The sequence below is a fragment of the Hypomesus transpacificus genome, chromosome 9 (assembly GCF_021917145.1).
Source record: "Hypomesus transpacificus isolate Combined female chromosome 9, fHypTra1, whole genome shotgun sequence".
Classification (NCBI taxonomy): domain Eukaryota; kingdom Metazoa; phylum Chordata; class Actinopteri; order Osmeriformes; family Osmeridae; genus Hypomesus; species Hypomesus transpacificus.
In genome coordinates, this window is record NC_061068.1 from 14,999,912 (window position 1) to 15,024,817 (window position 24,906).

At 46.6% G+C, this 24,906-nt stretch overlaps 3 protein-coding genes and 1 pseudogene across 6 annotated transcripts in view; 1 reads left to right on the forward strand and 3 right to left on the reverse strand.

The window, feature by feature from the left end:
- LOC124471292 (NACHT, LRR and PYD domains-containing protein 12-like) overlaps nucleotides 1–24,906 on the forward strand; it is a 1,476,309-nt gene that overhangs the window by 572,129 nt on the left and 879,274 nt on the right. The window lies entirely within an intron of this gene.
- The window catches only part of LOC124471300 (NACHT, LRR and PYD domains-containing protein 12-like), a 479,590-nt gene that overhangs the window by 133,202 nt on the left and 321,482 nt on the right, over nucleotides 1–24,906 (reverse strand). The window lies entirely within an intron of this gene.
- Nucleotides 1–24,906, reverse strand: part of LOC124471296 (NACHT, LRR and PYD domains-containing protein 12-like) — a 143,086-nt gene that overhangs the window by 63,073 nt on the left and 55,107 nt on the right. The gene's annotated exons all lie outside the window — the stretch shown is intronic.
- Nucleotides 19,807–24,906, reverse strand: part of LOC124471852 — a 6,985-nt pseudogene continuing 1,885 nt past the window's right edge.

The window sequence follows — 24,906 nt, forward strand, 5'->3', positions numbered from 1 at the left end:
AAACGGTGAGCCATGCTGGATCTGGAGGTCCTCAATGACCGGCTGTAAGTGAGCCCACACAGCACGCTCATCGTGCTTCAGAGACTTTGATATGGTTGCAAAGATCTGAGTGGCCGTTTTGGTGTATGCTACAACTGTATGGAGGGTAACCTGGCTCCTACTTCCACCAAAGTGAAAAGCTTGTATCTCAGTATTGAGTTTACAAGCATAGTTTTCAGAGAAATCTATATGTAAAGCTAAGTCGTTCTCCTGCAAATTTCCCTTCAACTCTCTTATTTTCCAAGGCATGTTGGAAGGCCTCTGCAAGTTGTCCCAGTGTTCCACTCAGCCCTTTCTTCACCCAGTTTTTGTACACCTTGTCACCCACAGTCACATCTTCTCGCTGCCACTGCTCCCACCTTGCCAATTCAGAGGTATCATGTGTGTTGAGCTGCACCTCATCAAAACAGCAGTTTGTGCACAGCCTCTTCATACACTGCTGATCTTCAGCATTGCACGTGATCTCAGACAGAAGATGGGAAAGGCTCTTGGTTGCGATCAGGCGTTTACGTACCAAACACTATGAGAAGATGCATGTTCTCATGCTGATAACACGCACAAGTATTCCTGTCTGTGGGTCTGGCCTCTGTGATGTGCTTGGGCCTGTACCTCACAAACTGACGGTATGACATCTGATGCTCCAAGGTGCATTCCTGGCTGAATTTGGTGTGGAGCTCCAATAATGTGTTGGTCAGAACACGCCGCTGCATTTTATTTTTCCGCCCTACTGTATCCTTTTTTCCCGCCAAGAGCCTACTGTTTTCATCTCTGGTTAGAAAATGAATAACTTTTTTTTTTTTTTCTGTAGCAAGCTTTTTCTTTGCTCATCTGGTGCTGGATTGACGGGCAGATTCCTTACTTTTGCCCCAGCGATGCTTTTGGACCCTCATTTTGCTGTTCACTTTTCTTATGCCATCCAGCTCTGATTTAAGCGTCATGTTCTCTTTTTCCAGCTTCTTGACTTTGGCTCTCAATTTGGCTTGACACACTGTTTTCTTCCGCCTATTGCTTGGTGGATGGGCTGAGGGAAGGTTATGGCTGATTGTTGACAGAATTGAAGGACTTGGAATGGGAGATAGAGAAGGAGAACCATGCACAGGAGAACCATGGACAAGTCCTTCAGGTGATGGGGGAGTCATGTCTAAAATAGCTGCCAGATCCTTCTTTTTCTTCCTGTTCTTTGCCTTTGTCTGCCTCCATTCTTCACGACGCTTTTCTTTTTTTGTTTTGGGAGGCAATTTATATTTCTTGGTGGAATTTCTCCCTTAGCTTTCTTTTCTTGATATCTGTTATTAAAGCAGAGACATTTGTTGCACAGTTTCTACACAAAGTGTACATTTTAAAGAAAGCCTCAACTCCCTTTCCCTATTATCAGCTTATTTACTTTCTTCTTCTCTCCCTAAGGATCTCCTCACGCCTGGCTTCATCCTGGTTTAACCTTTCCCGGTACTGCCTAGTCCTTTCTTTGCTCATTCTTTGCTCATGCTATAAAAATTGACAAAAAGACCTTTAATGTGATTGTTAACATTCCACATACAATAAATGATTATGTCACATTGACTCAAATACCTAATATATATAACATTTAAAGAATAACAGATAAAGACCAAACAAGACATCAAACTTATTTATGTCACACCACAGGACAGGGCCGTCACACCACAGGACAGGGCCGTCACACCACAGGACAGAGTAGTCACACCACAGGACAGAGTAGTCACACCACAGGACAGGGCCGTCACACCACAGGACAGGGCCGTCACACCACAGGACAGAGTAGTCACACCACAGGACAGGGCCGTCACACCACAGGACAGGGCCGTCACACCACAGGACAGAGTAGTCACACCACAGGACAGAGTAGTCACACCACAGGACAGAGTAGTCACACCACAGGACAGGGTAGTCACACCACAGGACAGGGCCGTCACACCACAGGACAGAGTAGTCACACCACAGGACAGGGCCGTCACACCACAGGACAGGGCCGTCACACCACAGGACAGGGCCGTCACACCACAGAACAGAGTAGTCACACCACAGGACAGGGTAGTCACACCACAGGACAGGGTAGTCACACCACAGAACAGAGTAGTCACACCACAGGACAGGGCCGTCACACCACAGGACAGAGTAGTCACACCACAGGACAGGGTAGTCACACCACAGGACAGGGTAGTCACACCACAGAACAGAGTAGTCACACCACAGGACAGAGTAGTCACACCACAGGACAGAGTAGTCACACCACAGGACAGGGTAGTCACACCACAGGACAGAGTAGTCACACCACAGGACAGGGCCGTCACACCACAGGACAGGGCCGTCACACCACAGGACAGGGCCGTCACACCACAGGACAGAGTAGTCACACCACAGGACAGGGTAGTCACACCACAGGACAGGGTAGTCACACCACAGGACAGAGTAGTCACACCACAGGACAGGGTAGTCACACCACAGGACAGAGTAGTCACACCACAGGACAGAGTAGTCACACCACAGGACAGGGTAGTCACACCACAGGACAGGGCCGTCACACCACAGGACAGGGCCGTCACACCACAGGACAGGGTAGTCACACCACAGGACAGGGTAGTCACACCACAGGACAGGGCCGTCACACCACAGGACAGGGCCGTCACACCACAGGACAGAGTAGTCACACCACAGGACAGGGTAGTCACACCACAGGACAGAGTAGTCACACCACAGGACAGGGTAGTCACACCACAGGACAGAGTAGTCACACCACAGGACAGGGTAGTCACACCACAGGACAGGGTAGTCACACCACAGGACAGGGTAATCACACCACAGGACAGAGTAGTCACACCACAGGACAGAGTAGTCACATCACAGGACAGGGTAGTCACACCACAGGACAGAGTAGTCACACCACAGGACAGAGTAGTCACACCACAGGACAGGGTAGTCACACCACAGGACAGGGCCCTCACACCACAGGACAGGGCCGTCACACCACAGGACAGGGTAGTCACATCACAGGACAGGGTAGTCACACCACAGGACAGAGTAGTCACACCACAGGACAGAGTAGTCACACCACAGGACAGAGTAGTCACACCACAGGACAGGGTAGTCACACCACAGGACAGAGTAGTCACACCACAGGACAGAGTAGTCACACCACAGGACAGGGTAGTCACACCACAGGACAGGGCCGTCACACCACAGGACAGGGCCGTCACACCACAGGACAGGGTAGTCACACCACAGGACAGGGTAGTCACACCACAGGACAGGGCCGTCACACCACAGGACAGGGCCGTCACACCACAGGACAGAGTAGTCACACCACAGGACAGGGTAGTCACACCACAGGACAGGGTAGTCACACCACAGGACAGGGTAGTCACACCACAGGACAGAGTAGTCACACCACAGGACAGGGTAGTCACACCACAGGACAGGGTAATCACACCACAGGACAGAGTAGTCACACCACAGGACAGAGTAGTCACATCACAGGACAGGGTAGTCACACCACAGGACAGAGTAGTCACACCACAGGACAGAGTAGTCACACCACAGGACAGGGTAGTCACACCACAGGACAGGGCCGTCACACCACAGGACAGGGCCGTCACACCACAGGACAGGGTAGTCACATCACAGGACAGGGTAGTCACACCACAGGACAGAGTAGTCACACCACAGGACAGAGTAGTCACACCACAGGACAGAGTAGTCACACCACAGGACAGGGTAGTCACACCACAGGACAGAGTAGTCACACCACAGGACAGAGTAGTCACACCACAGGACAGGGCCGTCACACCACAGGACAGAGTAGTCACACCACAGGACAGAGTAGTAACACCACAGGACAGAGTAGTCACACCACAGGACAGGGTAATCACACCACAGGACAGAGTAGTCACACCACAGGACAGGGCCGTCACACCACAGGACAGAGTAGTCACACCACAGGACAGGGCCGTCACACCACAGGACATTTTCATCGATGTGGCCATTTTGAGTCATTGCTATACAAGACTGACCTTAGCTATTATGCTAACTGAATAATTACACCGTTTTAACCTTAATATGTTTAATTAAAAATATATATTTTTTACAAATTTTGAACTACAGCTGTCACACTACAGGACTCTCAAAAAAAGACACATACATTGTCTGACAGAAACAGTGAAATTTATTAAATTAATCAGAGGTAAACGCTCACCTTTTAACCTTCACTGTACATTCCAACATCTGGGGGGCTTCCTGATAGGGGGGGTTGACTAAGGACCCCTATAGTTGTCCATGTAACTGCCGTTTCAAAAATCAGATTTTCCATGTCACGCCACAGGATAGCATTTGTGTTACGAAAGTTATTTTGCTGTAAATACTAATTTACTAGTTTTGCGCATATTAAAACCTAATATTAATAATGTAAATATATACAATATAATGCCAAGGCAGTTATTAGCTGCTCCAGATATTTCTGGTTTATTTTGTTCATATGTAAGTTTAATGCTTCACCTATGTTACGGTCACACCGCAGGACGTTTTATGTATTCACCTTAAAATATAATCAAAACATAACAGATATTTCATACAAAATCATAAGTTTAAAACAAAGAACCATGATATGCTTCACTACCATGTGTTGTTTAAGTGGAAAAATGCATCTAAATAAACATTCACACTTAATTACAGAAAAAATCATGTGTCATTTCATCTACCCATATATGGAAAAGTAAACAAGAATGCATAAGAAACTATTTCAATTCAAGTTCAGTAATAACTCACAGGCACTAAAGTTGAATAGAAAGGCATCCGTGGAGCTATCCAAGGTATTCTATAATATCCATGTCCATATAGTGGAGATACTGCGCTTGCATACAGCGGACTGGCAGTAAGCCCAACAACTCTCTGGACAGGCTGACCCAGTGCATCGTAAGTTAGTCTCTCTCTCGGGCGTCGATCTCTCTGAGACCTCCTCAACACAGTGTCGGACAGTTGGTTACCTACAACTCCACTGGGTTGGTCTGGAGAGGGAAAAGTCTCTGTTGGTTGTGAAATGTCCATTTCAGTGTCCTGATTTGGTAAAGTGTCCATTCTAAACTCCTCAGCATCTGCTCGGAGCTCGAGAGTGTCCATTGTCAGCTCCTGAGTATCCTCAGAACACTCGGGCTGATCACTTTGGTCTGGTCCAATAGAAGGTGCTACTGACTCCTCTGGAGAGCCATGATGGTGCTGACACCTTCATCTTTGCGTCCAACCTTGTTCCTCTCCATCTGAGCTTTCCTCATGCTCAGATGTGTAACTCACATTTCTGTCTTTTGATCTGTTTTGTTTTGGTACTATTTGACTCAGTTCTGGTTTCTTGGGGAAGTGGTAAAGCATTACAGGGCATTAACATGTTGCGATGAAGAATACGACCACGTCCGGTGCCACGCTCAGGCTTAACCTCATAAACGGCTAGTTTCCCCTTTTTGAGACACCACCACATGAACCTGATACTCCCATAATGAACTCAACTTCCCAGGCCCTCCCCTCTCTGACATGTTCCTTACAAGAACCCTGTCCCCAGGTGAGAGCACTGCACTTTGTCTCTTTTGATCACAATACGTTTTTCCTCTTGCTAAAGTCTTTTTGATATTTTTGGATGCAATGTCATATGCTTGTTTCATTTGTTTTTGCCATTTTTGAGCATATTCCTCAGGCGTTTTGCGTCCTGTTGTCTCATTCAGTATTGGAAGACGCGGGTGCTTACCAAAAAGTAGGTAAAAGGGTGAGTAACCTGTCGATTCACTAGTTGTACAGTTGTAAGCGTGAACAACCTTGTTTACATAGTCACTCCAATTTCCCTTTTTCTCTTCGTCCAGGGTCCGCAGCATAGAAAGTAAGGTACGGTTGAATCTTTCTGCTGGGTTCCCCTGTGGGTGGTAGGGTGTCGTTTTTGAATTGTCAACTCCTGTATATTTTTGCAGCTGTTTAAACAAGTTATTCTCAAATTCCCTGCCCTGGTCATGGTGTAATTTGCCAGGAAACCCAAAATTAAGAGAATAGTCATTAAAAATCTTATCTGCTGCAGTTTTGCCAGATTTATTGCGAGTAGGGTAGGCTTGGGCAAATTTTGTGAAGTTGTCAAGTAACACTAAAATATACTCATACCCTCCCCTGCTTTTTTCAAGATGAAGATAGTCTATAGAAACCATTGCAAATGGTGCAGTAGCTGGTACATGACACAGAGGAGCTCTACTTTGCACTGTAGGTTTTTTCTGGATGTTACATTTACACACTTTAGTAATGAAAAACTCAATATCTTTGTGCATGTTAGGCCAGTAAAACCTACTTCTAGCTAAGTTCAACACCCGTTCTACCCCTAAGTGACCCATTTCACAGTGAAGGTATTTGTACACAAGTTCTTTGTATGTCTCTGGAAGCACAATTTGGGAGTATGTCACAGTTTTGCGCATCAATAAACCATCATCAGAAATACAAAGTATGTTCCACTCATGTAGTAGTTGTTTTACCTTAGCATCTTTGTTTGCAGGTGTTTTATCAGGCTTGTCTCCTGCTTCCTTCAGGCTGATGACAAAAGCTATAGCAGAGTCCTGCAACTGAGCTTGCAACAGTCCCTGTTTGATGATTTTCAGATTAGGTTGGTTGTCAAAAGTGATGTCATTTACTTGAGGATTGCTTGTTATGACAGAGTCCACGTCCTTTACATTTTGTGTCTCAACGGCATTTAGTATTGCAGTTAACACTTCAGGTGAACACTGCTCGGTGCATTCAGACATGTACAAGTCCATACTGGCAGGTGTTCTGGACAAGAAGTCTGCGTCCACATTGCTTTTTCCAGGTCGGTATTTGAGCGTTATGTTAAAGTCAGCCAACTCGGAAACCCATCTGTGACCTGTCGCATTTAGTTTGGCTGTACTTAAAACATAGGTTACAGGATTGTTATCACTATAGACTGTCACTGAGGGGGCATAAAACAAGTAGTCTCTAAAGCGCTCTGTAACGGCCCACTTGAGCACGAAAAACTCAAGTTTCCCTGAATGCAGCCTGTAGTTTTTCTCTGCATAATGGAATCTTAAGATTTGTCTTAGGTTGGTCAAGCTGAGATCTACTTTTCCTTCTAAATAGCTCCTTAGCTTCAGTCCAGGATTTATGGCACGGACTACAGCCTCTACTACTTCAGTTTCAGGGTAGCCCTTTCTTAAGCCACTTTCAATCTGATGCTCAAGGCTACTGAAGCTCAGGGTGTCTTTGGATGTAGACTCACCCACATGACCATTTATGCAGAAATCTTTCCTGAATCCGCCTGAAGATGCCATACAACAGCTGTTGCTCGTGGAGGCTCGTCCTTTGCGCTGAGTCCCACTGTCCAACGTTGTCCTCGGCGCCGCTTGGTGCTCCAGCGATGACAACCACGGTGACGGTGCCTGATCTACTGACGGTCCGTGGTCCTCCCTCTGGGCTGCAGACCGCTCCATGCGCGTCTCCTCTGCCTCTTCCATGCCCGTCGGTAACGACAAGGACGCTGCTCCCGCCGCCACAGACGATGGCCTTGCTTCTAGCAACGAATCTAATGTATCGTTCAACTCTAAAAGCACAGACGTGCCTTCATCTTTGCTTTGCAAAAACTCGTCAAGCTCGCATAAATCAACAATGAGCTTATCCAGAGCTCGGCGGCCCCTGCTCGAAATGGCTTTGTCTTCTTCGGTAATGCCACACAGTTCACATACTCTTAGCAGTTCGTTCACTAGAAGTCCGCATCATTTCTGTTGTAAATTCAACAGAAAATCTTCGCGATGCTCTGACATGTTTGCAGCTATGCCTGTTTATTAGATTTAACTGAAACTTACGCAAAAACGGTCCGTGTCTACTAGCTTGACTGTAGTTTTTCACTTAGCATGAGCCTCTCTCTCTCGCACACTTCACCATCTCACCGGTCTTTTTCAGTCTTTCTCCGTGAGGCAATCAAGATCTCAGTAGGACCTCCAAAATGTTACACCACTCCAAGACACTTGGGTGTAGAAAAGTTGAGCTCTTTATTACCTCCAACAGGTACATACAGCAACATTCAGAGCACAGTAATACTTTCAACTGCCAAACTGAAGAAAAGCATTTTTCGAACCACTCGACCTGTGCCGTGCTCTCTTTTTTCTGTATCTCGTCCGCACCAGCGCCACCTTTTGGCGGAGATGTACAGACAATTAAATCCAATGTAACTAAATCAACTAAACATATATTAGAACAATTCTACTACTGTTTTAGACAGTTCAGCCAACACTTATTCAAGTGCTACAATAGCACTGCTTTGGCATATCTGTTATGTGTGGTGTAGGGGCTGAAGTCTGTCTGTATAGACAGTAGGCCTAATGTTGATAATAACTTAACCAATACTTAAAATGAGTAGGAATGGTTGTTTATTTCTGTCTATTGGGCCCGGGACATACTCCCACAGGTTCATTTATTCATACAGCCTCTAGGTGGCGCCAATGCGGCACGAAACATATAGATGGCAAGAAAACTGGGTTTATTGATCAAATAGGAATGTCACCTTTCTGTCTAAAACGCATTGTCTGTGTCGGGAGTGGTGTATAGACATTATGATGTCATCGGGCAGACAGGGATTGTGACGCACTTTACAAAGTTATAAGAACGTTACAAAATCAAGTCAGTCATTATGCAGGCAAGAAGCGACTACTTTTTCCTCATTAGAAAGTGTAGTGAAAATGTATATTTATTGTGGACATTTATATTTATTTGAGTATTTCCTAGATTATCATCTTTAAAGAAACATGGATGACATCCCAAAACATAAAAAACTTTGGCGGCCTAAACAGAAGGTAAGTCTAGTAAACCTAAAGTAAATAATTAAGCAATAAGCCCCGCGAGTCCTTGGTTTACGCTGATTTTAGAACAGGAGTTTTCGGCACTCCGCGAAAACTGTTACTACAAATATTTGATATGGTTTCATCAATAAAAACAATTAGAAACAAAATAGTTTAATAATAAACCGTCATTCTTCCGCTACTACAAAGTATAGTTCCTACTTAAATCGTTGCCACGCAACAGCCAGACGGACTTCTTTGCCGTCTTTTTCAATTTGAAATATGCGATGCGCAGTAATATGGAATGTTAAAGTATGTTATGAGGACAACCTGTGAGGTTATGCTGGATTTTACAACGGCATGGAATGCGATATAGCCAATCACAATCAAGGATGGGAACAACCAGTTTTAGAAAACAATTTAAACTGTCGACACACATCGAGAGAGTACTTAGTTATTTCGATTTGTCTAAATTGTTTCAGTAGGCTACTTGTGCGTTTGACAGTTGTGTTTCACAAATAGCCAACCTACCGTGATTAATACTGTAGACCTTTTTCATAGTCATATTTCATATGTAAAAGTAAAATTTATTTTTCTAAAAATAAAATGATTGTTCAAGACACTGGCTGTATTTCCCTGCTAACCCTAACCCTTCTCACTCCTCCTTATGTTTGTGTGTGCTTGTGTATGTATGTTTTCAAACGTCTGTATATTTACGTGGCGCGTGTGTCTGTGTTTGTGTGTGTGCGTGTCTAGCCTGCTTGTCTCGCTACCGTCCAGTTGCCCCCCTGTTGGCCAGAGCTGGGGCTGAAGCTTCCTTCCCTGCTGTTATCAGACAGGAAGCTGCTGTCATCAGACAGGAAGCTGCTGTTCTCAGAAGTTCACAAACCCCTCCAGGTAGGAACAAACATAGATATATGAGGGAACACATACCTGGAGAGACTCAACACATTTGACACTTTGTTCATGTCTGACACATTGATCAAAAGCAACATACAAATAGTTTTGCATTTAATAAGAACAGTAGATAATAAAGGTTCAGAAGAGCATAAGTCTGACAGTATTTCAGTAAGTGGAGCCAAGGGAGTCTATATTTTATCAGTTAATATCAGCATCATCTCAAATACTATATGCTAATGTGGAAGTGCAATAATAATAACAATATAATCATGTCAGAACTTGGTGCCAAAGCTTCCTCGATGCCCAGAGCCCAGCCGCAAGCGCAAGGCTACCAGGAAGGCTGCAGGAGCTGAGAAGGATACAGGGGCCAACAAGGGGCCCCTGCCAGAGTCTTGGAGGGTTGTGGAAGAAGCTGGAGCTGCTTATCGTTTAGCCCTGGCTGACGAGCTGGCAGGACTAGGCATGGTGGTGAGTAGAAGGCCCCAATCCACCTCCCTGGGTACTACAGACTCCAGCCAGGCTCCTCCCCTCCTCTCCATCTTCCTCCACCTCTCCTATATCTCTGATACTGGCTCTGTTACTGTGCCTTGCTAAGTCTGTTTCTTGCCTTAAGGTGACTGGTGGTGCGAAGATGCTTCCCATCCCCCAGACCAGCTACTGTGAGTCTTTGTTCATTCATGTATCAACATTTAAATGATCACCTTCTGTCAAGAGAAGGGATCCACCAATCACATTGTGACTCTGCTCTTCCTCTAGGTGTTCTTCCAGCAATCAAAAGTTCCTCTCGCCCAGTGGAACCAATCAGAGCATCGGCCTCTGAAACACTCGGGCCCCTGGGCTGCAGAGCCACACCAGATGGAAGGGAGAGTGTGTACTCCTCTCCACCTCCGTCTCCACCTCCGTTTCCACCTCCGTCTCTACCTCTGTCCACATGTCGACCTGAGGCGCAGTCTCCAGGTTCTTCTCCACCTTCGACCTTGAATGACCCTGTGACCCGGGAGACCACGCCCAGTCTTCTGTCATTGGAGGAGACCGGGGACCAGCTTTCTGTGTTGGAGGCCATGATGTCACATCCGTGAGTGCTCGTCCAAACGCTCCCCTTTAGACTATTGTCCTGTTCAGAATAATGTTACGATGTGTCGTCAGTTGTCATTGTACTGTGAAGTGATGTCAAACGTCAGTTCTTGTTCTCGTTACAGTCATTGGAAAATCATCAACAGGGTCCTGTTGAGAAAGGTAAATAAAATGTTGACGTGAATTGCTTTTACTCAGTCTGACAATCACCACTTGTATCTGAATTGCCACATCACATATTTTTCTCCCTCCCTCCCTTCCTCCCTCCCAGAACAAGAGCGTAGCTGAGCTGCAGGAGCGCTCGAAGGAGGTCATGGAGTGGGTTCTCAAGGTGACCAACGAGGTGGTCCTGCCCGCCATGGCCCTTTACCAGGTCCTCCACATCCGCAATACCAAGATGGCGCCCGCTGTCCGCCGCCATCTCCTACAGCAGCTGTGACTCCCACAGTGACAGGTCCTCTTCCGCAGGGCTACTGTCCCCAGCCAGGCCTGTCACTGGCTCTCTGACTGGGATGGTATGTTTCAACCCTGCTGATTCTCCCCAGGACCAGGCCTCTTTTCTGGGCTCTGCCCACCCCTACGTCCCCCAGGGTGTTCTGAGAATGATCTCAGAGAGGTTCCACCCTCTGCTGATAGGAGGGCAGGGATCCAGGCCCCAGAGCAGGCTGCTGGGTGGCAGGCCTCCGATGTTGGACTCTGATAGGCCCACGGAGGAGGACGTCCTCGCCACGGCATCCCTCACCGTGGCAGAGATCCTGTTAAAGGTGCAGGCGGTGATGGATAAACAAGAGCACGATGCAGAGGACAAGCTGTCAACCTGTGTGGAGGAGCTCTACGAGTCTGTCATGGGAGAGGTGCTGGAGAAGTTTGCACTCCACCACCCCAGCTGCTTGCTGTCGGACTGCCATGTGACCAGCATCTCCCAGGACCTGATAAACAACGCCTGGCAGGACGCCAAGGAGAAGATTCAGGTCCTCGCCAACAGTCAAACCGACGCCATCAATGAGCTGATGTCCCCGTGGCCCACGTCGTCTGCCGACACAAGGGAGAGGATGGAGATGGCCTCCTTCCTCACTGGCAGCGTGGCGGAGGCAGAAGAGATGCAGAAGGCGATGGCTCCGCCCAGCCGCGTGACATCACCGACCCTCTACTCCCTGAAGGAGAGCCTCTCTGGAATCCTGGCCCGCCACGCCCTGTTCCAGAGCCCGGGCGTGGTCCCCACGGAGGAGAAGCTGGAGCTGGTGAGGATGGTGGGGGGCTTCCTCCAGGAGATGGAGCCCACAGAAGGAGGCTCTTCCCTGGACCAGCCCCAAGAGGCCTACGAGGCCTCCCTGGTCCAGAGTGTGGCCACGGCCTGCAATGTAATCCACAACGTCCTGAAGAACTTCCACGCAGCCCAGCAGCTGATTGGGCAAGTGGAGGTGGCTGACTTCCTGCAGCCTGGAAGTAAGACCTTCACCATGGTGGTGGAGTGTGTTAGCCAGAGCCTGCTAGGAGACGTTGCCGTGGAGCTGGATGCCCTGTGGAGGAGGAGGAGCCTGGAAGCCAGCAGCAACAGTGGGAGGAGCAGCAGGAATCAGGAATGCCTCCCTCTTGACATCCGGCAGGAGCGATCAGTGGAGTGCAGCTCTGCTAGCAAGGAGGAGCAGGAGGAGGAGGATCCTCAGAAGAAGGAGGAGACCGCCCCTCCCTCCTCCAGGAGCACTAGCGCCTGGAGCGAGGCTAGCAGTGCTGCCAGCTGCCAAGACCTCAGCCTCACCGCTGAAAACATGCTGGACATCATCATGCGGATGGCCCACTTGGCCTCCAGATCCTCCCCTGACGACGACGACAAACGCGATGGAGGCTCCTCCGTCAAATCGTTCGACCAGGAGGAGTACGACCTGGGCCGCCTGCTGGCATCCCACAGCATGTGCACCAGGATGTTCCAGGGGAGGATCCAACACTTCTCCGAGCAGTTGATTAACTGCATTTATCAGCTTCTCCTGGACACCCGGATGGGACGACTCCCCTCGACACCCCATTGCCGCTTCGAGCCCAACTTCCAGAACCTGGAGGACAAGGAACGTCTGGACCAGGAGCTGTTCACCCCTCTGCTGTACAATTTTTTCCAGACGGCCTTCAAGAGCCTGATGGGGAACCTTCTGGGCAAAGAAGACCTCACGGACGACCACCGGGCATCCTGCAGCGATGCGTCCTCGGACGGCAGTGACAGAAGCAGTGACAGCAGCAGTGACAGCAGCAGTGACAGCAGTGACTGTCCCTCCCTGGACTGGTCCCGAGGGATGACGCCGGGCCCCAGGCATGGGGTTGAGGGTAGTAGGAGATCACAGAGCAGGTTGAAGCCCTCCTGCAGCCAGGATCAGAGGCGCGCGCTGGAGGCCATTTGTGAGGTGTTGACTACCCAGGCGGGAAGTGACCTCTACAAGACATGCAACGACCCACAAGAAAACATGGTTGTTGTCCGCAAAGGTACAGACATTTTTTTACCTTTAGATATAAAAAATGGTAACTATGCTTTTGTTAGACATGCGATTGTAAGAAAGATTTGCAAGTATTGAGATCTGCTGAATGACAGTGTAGTTCAAGTAAATAACTATAATAATAGTATTGTAGTTAACAGACAAAATATGATATGAGAAAGGTAAAGTTAATCGCTATAATAGTAATAGTGTAGTTAAAAGTGAGTTTTCTTGTGCCAGGCCTTGATGCTGAAGCCATGGCCAGGGTCTGTAACCTAGCCAGCTCCTCCTCTGAAGACGGAAGTGACAACCGGAAGTCTCGATCCAGAGTCAGGTCTCACCAGCCAGCAAGTAGGACAGCCTGAGATGGATGAAAACGAAAACGCTGACTACCCTGATGATTTCCACGAAGAGGAAGAAGGGTCAGATTGCCAGACAATTGCCAAGGGTGCATTGATCGAGGAAGAAGAGAAGGATGAAGATATTGGAGCTGCAGGCGTCCCTGAGGAGATCCAGGATCATCCCTCTCTACCCGTGAGCCCCTCTGAGACCCCCTCCCTCCAGCCCGGGGAGGTTCTGATCCAGGAGAAGGTCCTGATGCCCCCCCGGCCCAGCGCCCTGCACCACCAGACCCTGCATGACCTGCTGCACAGGCTGGTGGGACGCCTGGCCCTCCAGGGGCCCCTTCGTTCCTGCTTCACCCCCACCAACTCGGAGATAGAGTCTGTCCTCTTCCAAGACGTGAGCTGGTTTCTCTGGAACCAGGCCGGGATCGGCCTCGTCCTGGAGCACGAACCCCAGAACCCACTCTTCGGTGGCGCTGACGCCCTAGACGCCATGTTTGATGCGACCTACGCTGAGCTGATGCTCTGTTCCGATAGCAACAGGTCCCAGGTCCACTCCGTCCTCCAGGGAGGGGCAGGCATCGTCTGCATGGCCGAGAACGTCGCCACGGTGATCTGCCGTCACGCCGAGTTTTGGCGTCCTTCTGCCGTGTCGGGTGAGAATCCTGATTTGGAAACAGGTTGTGAGGAGAAGGAGAGCGCAGAGGACTCTGCTGGCTTGGAAAAGGCCGGTGGAAGTTCCAGCCCCTTCACATGCAACAGAAGCTTGGATGAAAGACTTGAGATGGAGTCTGCTGGCTTGGAAAAGGCCAGCAGACTCGCCTCCTGCCTCTCATCCTCCTCCACTTCCCGGTCCTGCTACTCCTCCTCTTCTTCCACCTCTGTTCTCTCCTCTCCGTCCTCCAAATCCTCCACCAGCTCCTCCACCTCCAGGGGCTCCATGGATCAGGCCCCCAGCCCAGAGGGACATCATTTGGGAAAGACCGACACCCCCGTCCTCCAGAGATGGTTCACACTGGTAGGCTGAAAACAACACCACACACTAGCACTAGGTAGAACTGACCTGAGCTGAGTCAGCGATGAGAAAGGACGACATGTGACAATCTCAATGAATCTGTGTGTCTTTGTTCTCACTTCCCAGAAGAAAGAGAAGACTTTCTTTAAGGATGGACAGAATGTGGCTGCCAAGGGAAGAAAGACAAGCAGAATATTCAAGACAAACAAAGTTTCTCCCCTTAGCGCTGAACGTGAGATCCTGACTGCATATTTGCTCATTTAGGCTTTCCCACTATAGTTGGCTCTCCCACCATTTCACACACACAGACTTGCACACAAACACTCACACACACACAGGCATACAGATATGCACACACACACACACACTATTTTTAAGTGAGAGGTCACAGTGCTGAAGTTCTGTGTGATGTCATACCCTGTTGTTTGATGGTGTTTCCTGTCCAGGTCCAGACCTTGGTGAGTCCTCCATTGCTGGAAGAAAGGAGAAGAAGAAGAAGAAAAAGTCTTTCAAAGCTTTCTTCCGGGGGATCACTACAGCTCTCTCCAGGGCTTTCTGCTTTGGCTGCGTGAAGGATATTCACCAGTAGAGAGCGCCACTTGCTTAGTCAACTGGCTGGCAGAGAAAGAGAACCTGTCACTACGGCAACAACTGTAGCTACTTCCCTCTTCTTCAGAAAGTGTAACCCATGTTTTAGGATATTCCAATAAAAACCACTGGAATTTCGTTTATATCTCCTTTGTACGCGTTAAGCTGTTTGTGAAGAAGGTTGTGACATCACCATGTCAGGACTGCAGCCATACAGAGAGGCTGATTAGCATGTGTTAGAGTACAAAACCACTTTACATCAGTGTAAAAGTTACCTTAAACATGAGCTTTTCAAACACTTTTAAATACACATGACCAAACTACGTATTTTAAGAACCTATGCTCACACATGTTTAGCTAATACACACACAGAGACACACACAGTCACAAACTGTGCTGGTTCCTTCGTGCCAGATATTGATTTATGGTGTGTGAGCGCCACTCTGTTTGATAACTTGTACTTTTGGAGCAGTTGATCCGGTTTGCAGTATATTGGATTGCACACACGCACACGCGCACACAGCACAGAAAATGAACCAGAACCATTTTACCTTTTTTGGAATCTTCACAAAACGTAATCTGCTAACAAAATTCACACTTGAGAATAGGACATTATTGTCATCCAAAGAACAGAGCTATGAGAAAGGGTGAGAAAAAGAGAGAGAGGCAGAGAGAGCCACAGACATTTCAGATGACCACTTGTAGAGTTCGAGTTCAATGAATTCCTGACATTCCATGTCACGGCGTCTGAGGGCCGATGCATCACAAGACGCACCTGTATTGTGTTTAACTCATTAGCATGGCCATATAAGCGGAGCTGTCTCTGACTTCGTTGTGGCGTCAACGGTGCGTGTCCACTACAGCGGCGATTCCATCCAATCCATTTTCTATTAAACCGGGCGTTGATGCTCGCGTACCTTCCCACAATGCCCTACACCAGCGTCAACGCCGTCCGGTTTCATAGAAAATGGATTGGAAGCCGCCGCTCCGCGCCGCTGCAGTGGACACGCACCGTTATTCTTAGTTTTGTTTTCGATGGCCGAGTGGCGTTTGACCGTTGTTCTGTAAACTTTATGCGCAAAGTACTCGCACTTTCATCCCAAGACGCCGACTCTTTGCCTGCTTTATCAAACCCCATCGGCAGTGCATAGCATTGTCCAGGACGCGTTCACGACCTTTGCGCTGTCCTCTTCGGATCCTGGATCAACCCTGAATAACGAAGTAGGCCTATATTCGCTGGGTGAACACAGTGCGTCTGGCACTTTCTGGCGGAGACTCGAAATGGTTGTGAGCTGGAAGGCGTATGGATTGACATAAGCCCTTTGGATTGGTTATAGCTGCCTGTGATGTCACCTCGTCTACTGCCTATCTCATGTTCCTGTGTTTTGCTTCCTGCCTCATATTTTTTAGAGACAGGGAGTGCCTCCCCTCTACTCCGCTAAAGTCAAAGCTGTTTCCATGTCTGTGGTCATCAACAAATTGTCAAATAATTAAGCAAGTGTCTTGACTGAATTGTGTCTATGGTGTCAGAAACGGTTTTTCGTTGAGAGAGAAACATATCGGGGAAGTGTCTTCTGTACCAGGAAGAGACAGAGCGCTCACCTCACCGGCTTCCACAGCAAGTCTGTGCACTCTCACAACGCTCTCTGCCCCGCTCTCTGCCCCCGCGAATCAGAATGAGTTCTTATTGCCATTTAAGTACACTTTTACTGTGTTAGGAAGGTGCATACTGTCACGGCTCAGGGCAAGACCCAAATGTTGACAGCAGAGGCAGGTAGATGGATAACACTTGTTCATTAGTCCAAATCGACAGGCTGACTCAGGTGATGGACAGGCAAGGTTTGGTACACAGGTAATCTAAATAGCCTACTACTGGGTAACACTGAGAGAAACCGGCTGGGACAACTCGGGAGACACACGAGATGAACTGGCAACCAGAACAGGGAGAGAGAGAGAGGTTAAATACAGAGGGAAACATTCAGCTGATAGGGAGCTCCTGGAGCGGGGGGGGGGGGGAGGGAAAGGTTAGCACTGGTGAATCGAATTAGGATGTGACAGCACAAATCACACCAGCTTTATTTCATGCTTCCATGTTCTAACCACACATACGTGTACACACACACACTTCTGACTGAGCTCTATTGCTTTATGTGGAGGAAATGTGACTGTGAGACACTACTGTTTATTTTATGTTGAACAACTACGAACAAAATAGGCATTTTAATCATGTTTGAAGTAAGGGCATTTAAGTAATATTTGAACTATCATTACATTTACATGGCTGCCATTTAAGCAAGTTTCTTAGTAAGAGAGATGTTTTTCCTTCGTTTTTCTGCTTTTTACTGCAGCAACCCTGAACCCTCACTCCTCAGTGGACTGTTATTTTAGAAGGTTTTTCAGTAATAGATACATGTTTTCTGCATTTTAACTGCAGCAACTGAACACTCAGAGTGGACTCTGTTGAACAAGTCACTAGAGAGTCGTTTCCCGTAATGGCAGGAGGAAGAGCGAGGATATGTGAGAGGGCATGAAGGCTTTCTTTTTGTCTGCATGTCCCAAAGTAAGATCGTTTTTATTTGAACTTTAAAGCAACACTGAACCCTTACTGGGTGTAGGTGGGCTGAAGATGAAGTTCAGTTATTGACATTGTAATAAAACTCTTGAATAAAAGTCTTTCAGCTATTTTTTCATGTGTTAATGTTTAGGTTGGACTCTGCTGATTATCTTGATCAGGTGAGTAGTCAGGTGCAATGTCTGCCCAAACCATATGACCCTACACATACACACCTTCTAATAACGCCACATGTATGGCAGATTTAGGAAGTTTTAGTGTTAGGGTTAGTATAGTCGTTTATTTATTGCTATCTGTATATTTAGGAAGTTCACTTATCTAAGCTCAGCATAGATGTAAATTTGTTCTGTGTACTTATATGTTATGTTATGCCAAGTGCTTGCGTTATCTTGTCTTAAGAATTTCAGTGCCCAGTCTAACCTTGTGTTGCTCTGTGCACCTGACAAATAAAAGACTTGAACTTGAACTTGAACTAGATCAAAGTCAGAACCTGTATGGACACTAGGTCAGGCCTGCATCGACAGGAGACCAGCATTGGATCTATTATGTTTCCTTTCCCAGCACTGAGAGAGACAGGATCAGTGAACAGCCTCCTCTCTTTCTCTCTCTCTCTCTCTCTCTCTCTCTCTCTCTCTCTCTCTCTCTCTCTCTCTCTCTCTCTCTCTTTTCTCTCTCTCTCTCGATCCTCATCAGTTTCCTTGAGGGTTTAGGTTGGTTGAGGGACAGTTCTATGGGCGTATGTGAAGCCTTCTGTGACATGCTTGCGTGTAAAAAGGGCTATACAAATACATTTGATTAGATTTTTTTTTGTTCCTTTTGCACACCGCTATGAGCCATGTGCAAGACATGAACAGACTGCAGAGATCCTCAGGCAGTTATGTGTGTGTATGTGTGTACTCAGTATATGTATTTATTCATTTGTTTATGTAAAAATATGTATTCATTCATTATTTCAATATGTTCACACTTTTATCCACAAAGACTCATAGTACAGTAGAGATATCCATCTATTTGAGTATGTGTGAATTCCCTAGCTATCAAGGCCATCATCTTGATGTTATGAGCACCTCATTCTACCACTTCTCCTAGGTGAGGTGAGGACACAGGCCTGTCTAGAGGTGAGGGCGTAAAATGTGTATCATGCATGTCTTGAATGTTTGTGTGCGTGTGTAAATGTGACCTTTTTGTACATACACCTAACGTTGACAAGATCCTGACAATGAGTGTGCACTAGTGTAATACTACAATCTTTGAAAAATCGGATAGAATTGCATCTATGCTGCATAATAAAGATGTGATACAATATTATTGAGTTATTGAGTTCAAAGTTGTAACTATGTAACAAGTTCAAATAAATTGTTATTCCATTCTGTCCAGCAGTTTAACATGCTTCAGACAACAGGCCCACATGCCCTTTGTGAAATGACTGAATAATGACTGATACTACTGCAGCTTGCTGGCTAATTTTGTTGATAGCTAACATTGATGATGAACGTTGATAGCTAGTGTTTGATACTGATTTATCAGGACTCTGGCATGGAACAGAGATTGCCATCTTTTTGTGTCACTAATCGAGTACATCTGGAGAACTGCGTAATGGAGATGTATTATGAAGCATGACGCAAGCAGTTGAATGTAATTTTGAGTACAATAAGCTTTAATGATCACCAAAGCCACAAGAAGAACGATATAAATCATTATGCTCATTTTAAAAACTAACAGTTCTGGAAAGTATAACCAAATATACCCTCATGTAGTAACAGGATCACTTCAGGATATTTAAAGTCTCTGGATACTGTCGTTTACATTTCTGCACAATAGGTGTGTTTATCCATATGAACCAAACTGGAACCGTATAATGGAACAGAAGCACAGCATGATTATGACTGTTTTAATTAAGGATGCGTTGGAAGATCAAAAAATAAAAGGTGCGTAATGATTAAGTCTTCAAGCTGCAGGGTTTTCCAGCAGGGCTGCCTCTGTGTTAGAGTAGTGCTCAGTGCTCAGTGCAGTCGTAGATGTCATCATTGTTCAGGATGAGCCAGAGATGGCCCAGATCATAGGACACATGTTTCATCTGTCCGCTGTAGAGAGGAAGGTGGGTCCAGCCGGTACCTTCAGGTTGACAGGCAGACGTGGAATCCCTGAAATGGAGACATTTCACTTCTATTCATGAAGGAATCATTTACAGTTGAGAGTAAAATGTATCACTTTTATGAAACAATACAGAAGGAGCTTGTGAAGACAAAACCTGCGGAACACGCCTCCTGCAGAATTCACTCCATAGACAGATCCGTCACTTCCCACCTCGTTCATAGACAGGCTTCCTTCCTGGAACCTTCTGCCAGGTACCGTCTCCCTCACAATTAAAGGAGTTCACCCCCTAGAGGACCCAACAAAGGCTGATAAGCAAAATCTATTAAATTATTTATGGTCATTATTCAACAGACAGCAGAGCCCAGCACAGCCCAGCCTTACCTTCCTCACAAAGATTTGATCACCACTGTTAACACCCCAGCAGCTATAAGGACCACAGCTGTACTACTTCAGGCTGCCAGGAATTTGGCGCCAGTTCAAAGCACTATTACTTCCACTGTAGCCAACTGTGTTGTCCTTTGGAAGACAGATGGGGGCATCAACATGATTGGCTCCAGCCACAAACTGGTCTCCACCAGCATCAATCTGCTTCAAGAGACCTGATCCAAAACAAGAACATGAACTTATGGTTTCTCATGATCCCATCTGGAAAAGGTCTGTAAAAAACCTATAAGAATGACATTATTCATGTACAACACATTTGTGGGAAAGAGCTTGCACATACAGCACATTTCACACAGAAAAGGTCCTTCAACATCCAGGTAGGTCATAGATAAAACAGATTTTTGTTACCTTATGTCAGGGCTGTCCAATCCTGGTCCTCGAGGGCCACTGTCCTGCATGTTTTAGATGTTTCCCTGCTCCAACAAACCAGATTCAAATGAATGGTCATTACCTGGCTTCCACAGAGCTTGATAACGACCCATTCATTTGAATCAGGTGTGCTGGAGCAGGGAAACGTCTAAAACATGCAGGACAGTGGCCCTCGAAGACCAGGATTGGACACCCCTGCCTTATATGAAAGGGGCCATAATTCTGTATGTTAACACACCGTTATTGTATGTACTATATCAAAATTAACATATGAAATTCACAATCTTACTCCACATGGGTTGATATCATGATAAAGACACATTTTTTTTTAAATATAAACATGCCTGTTAAATCATACCAGCACATTCCTATGAAATCATACAACCACACACTGAGGTTGTAGACATATTGCACTTTTATCTGTCTAAAAATGACTACAAGCAAACCTTGTCTATTGGGGGCCCACAATTCCATATATTATTATTGGTGTAGTTATTCTTACCAGGTACGTTCAGCCAGTCAGTCCCAACTAGTTTAAAGATGTGATTCTCTCTGTTGGCTCCCCAGACTCCTGCAGGTCCTACGGTGACATGCTTCAGTTTGCCTGGCAACTGTGTCCATGACGATCCAAACCTTGTGAAGATGCTGTCGTCTTTGTTGACCCCCATCACTTGTCCAACACCTACATCAATCTGCACCAGGGCACCAGAGAGATGTGTACATCTAAATGCTGCATGACAAACAAACAAACACTTGGGTTGGTGGGGGTTGTCAGACAGAGCTGGGAAAGATGGAAAACATGCACAGGATTGAGTAACAGTCACACAAACTTACCCACACATGAAGTCAGCAACACACAGTGCAGGGCAAAGAGGAGTGTTGCAATACAGAGAGGCATGGCTCACTCAGTGACTCTAACTGACAAGCAAGTCTGTAGGAGGAAAGAGGAGCAGATTTATACCAACCAACGTCCGTCACAACTGTGTCAGAAGGGGAGTAAAACTATGTGGAAAGTAGAGGCCTCACCACCACACCTCAAGTACTGGTTCCACCACACCAAACTGTCAAACACACCTGATTCAAATAAATGGGTCGTTATCAGGCCCATTTATTTGAATCAGGTGTGTTGGAGTCGGGAAATATATAAAACATGCAGGGCAGGGGGTCCCGTGGACCAGGATTGAGAACCACTGTGTATAGCATACAGATGACCCTGCCCCCTCCCCCAGCAACAAAGTTTAGACATCTTTTACACATGCAGATGTCATGTGCTGTTGTAAACAATGCTACTAGTGGAAGCGGCAAGGTGTTCAGTGCTCACTGAGAGGGTGGTCGACCAATGACAATCAGAGCTCACGCAAGAAGGTGAAACGTGAGGGAGATACCCTTTCCAAAACTTGTAAGGGTCTAAACTAGTTTGTGAAGGACCCAGAGAAACACAAATATCCACCAACGCAAAATTAACGCATTTTTTAGGTGTCAAAAAGAGGACAGGTAAAAAAGGACGTCTGGTCACCCTAGGTACAGGTCAATGGTTAAAAAAAAAGGTGAAATAAACTGCAACCAAAACTAAGCGCTCTCTCTCTCTCTCTAAGACCTTCGTTTCAAGCTTCGTGTCGTCCATCCGTTTCTCGTCCGTCCGTAACCCGCTGCTGTTTTCCACCTCCCTCCTCTGTCCCAAATCCGCCCTTAAAAACCATCCTGAGCTGGGGGTGTGGTCCAATTACTCAGGTGTTGTCCATTTCGCTGATCCCTAGTCTAATTCAACTAAATAAACTCTACACGGCAAAATATGTGTCCAAACACAACTCAATACAAAACACACTAATCAAAGCAATTAAATCAAGTGTAAAACATAACTAAATAACACTACATGTTACTGTTAATGTACATTAGGAATCAGTCAATTGTCAACAGCTCCCATGAATGTCCCACTTTGACACACGTATTATTTGAGTATTAGGTTACTTACATAAACCCGCACAATGTACTTCCACACCATTCCAGGGGGCTGTTGCACAAAAGTAGAATAAAGAAATCCAGGATAACTGAAAAAGCGCAGCTGGACTTGGTGTGATCCGCTCATCGCGGCTTATTCGGTTGCACGTTTGCCAAACCAGGATGAGAAGGTGAAGCTATGTCAATCCAGATGTACATAGTTGGGATAAGTGCACCTTCACGGATTTCTTAAATAGACCATGGTATTGATCACAGATTGACTGATGCAGAAATGGAGAAGACGCGTGCAGCATATTTTTTACCCGATATAAGCAGCAACTAATTACGGAAATTGAAGCATAGTGAAGCATATAAAATGTAAACAAGGAAATACGGCTGCTGTTATTAGACAGAGAGAAAAGCCTGGCAGACAATCGCGGACCGACTGAAAGCGTAATGATTGAAAAATATCTACTTACTAAGAAAGTTGTACTCTGTAATTGCTTTTAATATGCTTGTTTTATGTATTGGTTGTATTGCTGTATCTGTGTTTATGTGCTAAATGTGCTGGTTTTACTGTAAAGTGTCTTTGAGTAGCCTACCATGTAAAGCATATGTAAATAAAATGTATTATTATTTATCCCACTTTGCCTTAAAAGTGAGCAGAAGGAATTAATGGGAAATGTCCCCTAAAGACTAGGCCTAATTTCAAACCCTTATTCACAATGTAAGAATATGTTTTACAACCATACACAAATCTCTATAAGCGGTGTCTGATTCTAAATGTATTTCTACAATTATGTTCATACAGAACAAACATGACTGGATAAAAAAGATCCTGGCAACAAGTCAAGATAAAATATAAAAACATTTTCCAGGCTGGTAAGTGCCTTAACATTTTGTAAATGGTATGTAGAAATTACTTACAAGATGCCTGCTACATATTCTGCTACAGTCTGGTGGCAGGAAAGTAACTGTGTCGCTGGACACACAGGTAAAGGAGACAGGGGGTGAGGAGGAGAGAGGGGGAGGAGTAGAGGAGGAGAGAGGGGGTAAGGGAGACAGGGGGTGGGGAGGAGAGAGGAGGAGGAGTAGAGGAGGAGAGAGGAGGAAGAGGAGAGAGGGGGTAAGAGAGACAGGGGGTGAGGAGGAGAGAGGAGGAGGAGTAGAGGAGAGAGGGGGAGGAGTAGAGGAGGAGAGAGGAGGTAAAGGAGAGAGGGGGGGAGGAGGAGAGAGGAGGAGGAGTACAGGAGGAGAGAGGAGGTAAAGGAGACAGGGGGTGAGGAGGAGAGAGGGGGAGGAGTAGAGGAGGAGAGAGGGTGAGGAGTAGAGGAGGAGAGAGGGTGAGGAGTAGAGGAGGAGAGAGGGGTTAAAGGAAACAGGGGGTGAGGAGAAGAGGGGGAGGATTTGATCCTGGTTATGGCATGTTGGGTGTTTGTGGTGGAGTTGTGGGTCTCATGACTTATAAGGATGATGTGTAAATACGACCTGATCTAAACAAAATTATTTAAAAACCTTTGCCAGTCTGATGTACAATCACCCCTAATAATTCCAGAAACATGACTTGTCACCCTGTCACATGATTATCACTGTACGGCGTTCTGTACTGTAACTCTGGATGTTTGTCCTCCCTCACTGTCACGCCTCCTTTCTCTGTGCAGCCTGTGATCCCAACATTAAAGACTGCTCTTACTGCTGTTGTGATTGTTACTGTTCATTGAACATTCTGTATAATTCAAGTCCAAACATAAACCCTCACACCTGGTTGATCCTGTTTGGAGTCTCATTACTGGAACTTTCTTATGTAAGGGTGCGTGCATGCCCAAACATGATGGGAGAAAGGCAGAGGTTTGAAGAAGAGAGGGGGAGGAGTAGAGGAGGAGAGAGGATGTAAAAGAGACAGGGGGTGAGGAGGAGAGAGGAGGAGGAGTAGAGGAGGAGAGAGGGGGAGGAGTAGAGGAGGAAAGAGGAGGTAAAGGAGACAGGGGGTGAGGAGGAGAGAGGGGGAGGAGGAGAGGAGGAGAGAGGAGGTAAGGGAGACGGGGGGTGAGGAGGAGAGAGGGGGAGGAGGAGAGGAGGAGAGAGGGGGAGGATTTGATCCTTATTTGATGAGGCGTGTTGTGACTCGCACTTGAGATCCTTTTTTTTTCTTAACCTGAATCTTGACGGGAAGGAGAGAGAGATGCAGAAAAGGATAGAGAATGTACACTGTGTATGTGTGTGAATGTGTTTGTATCAGTGTAGCTAC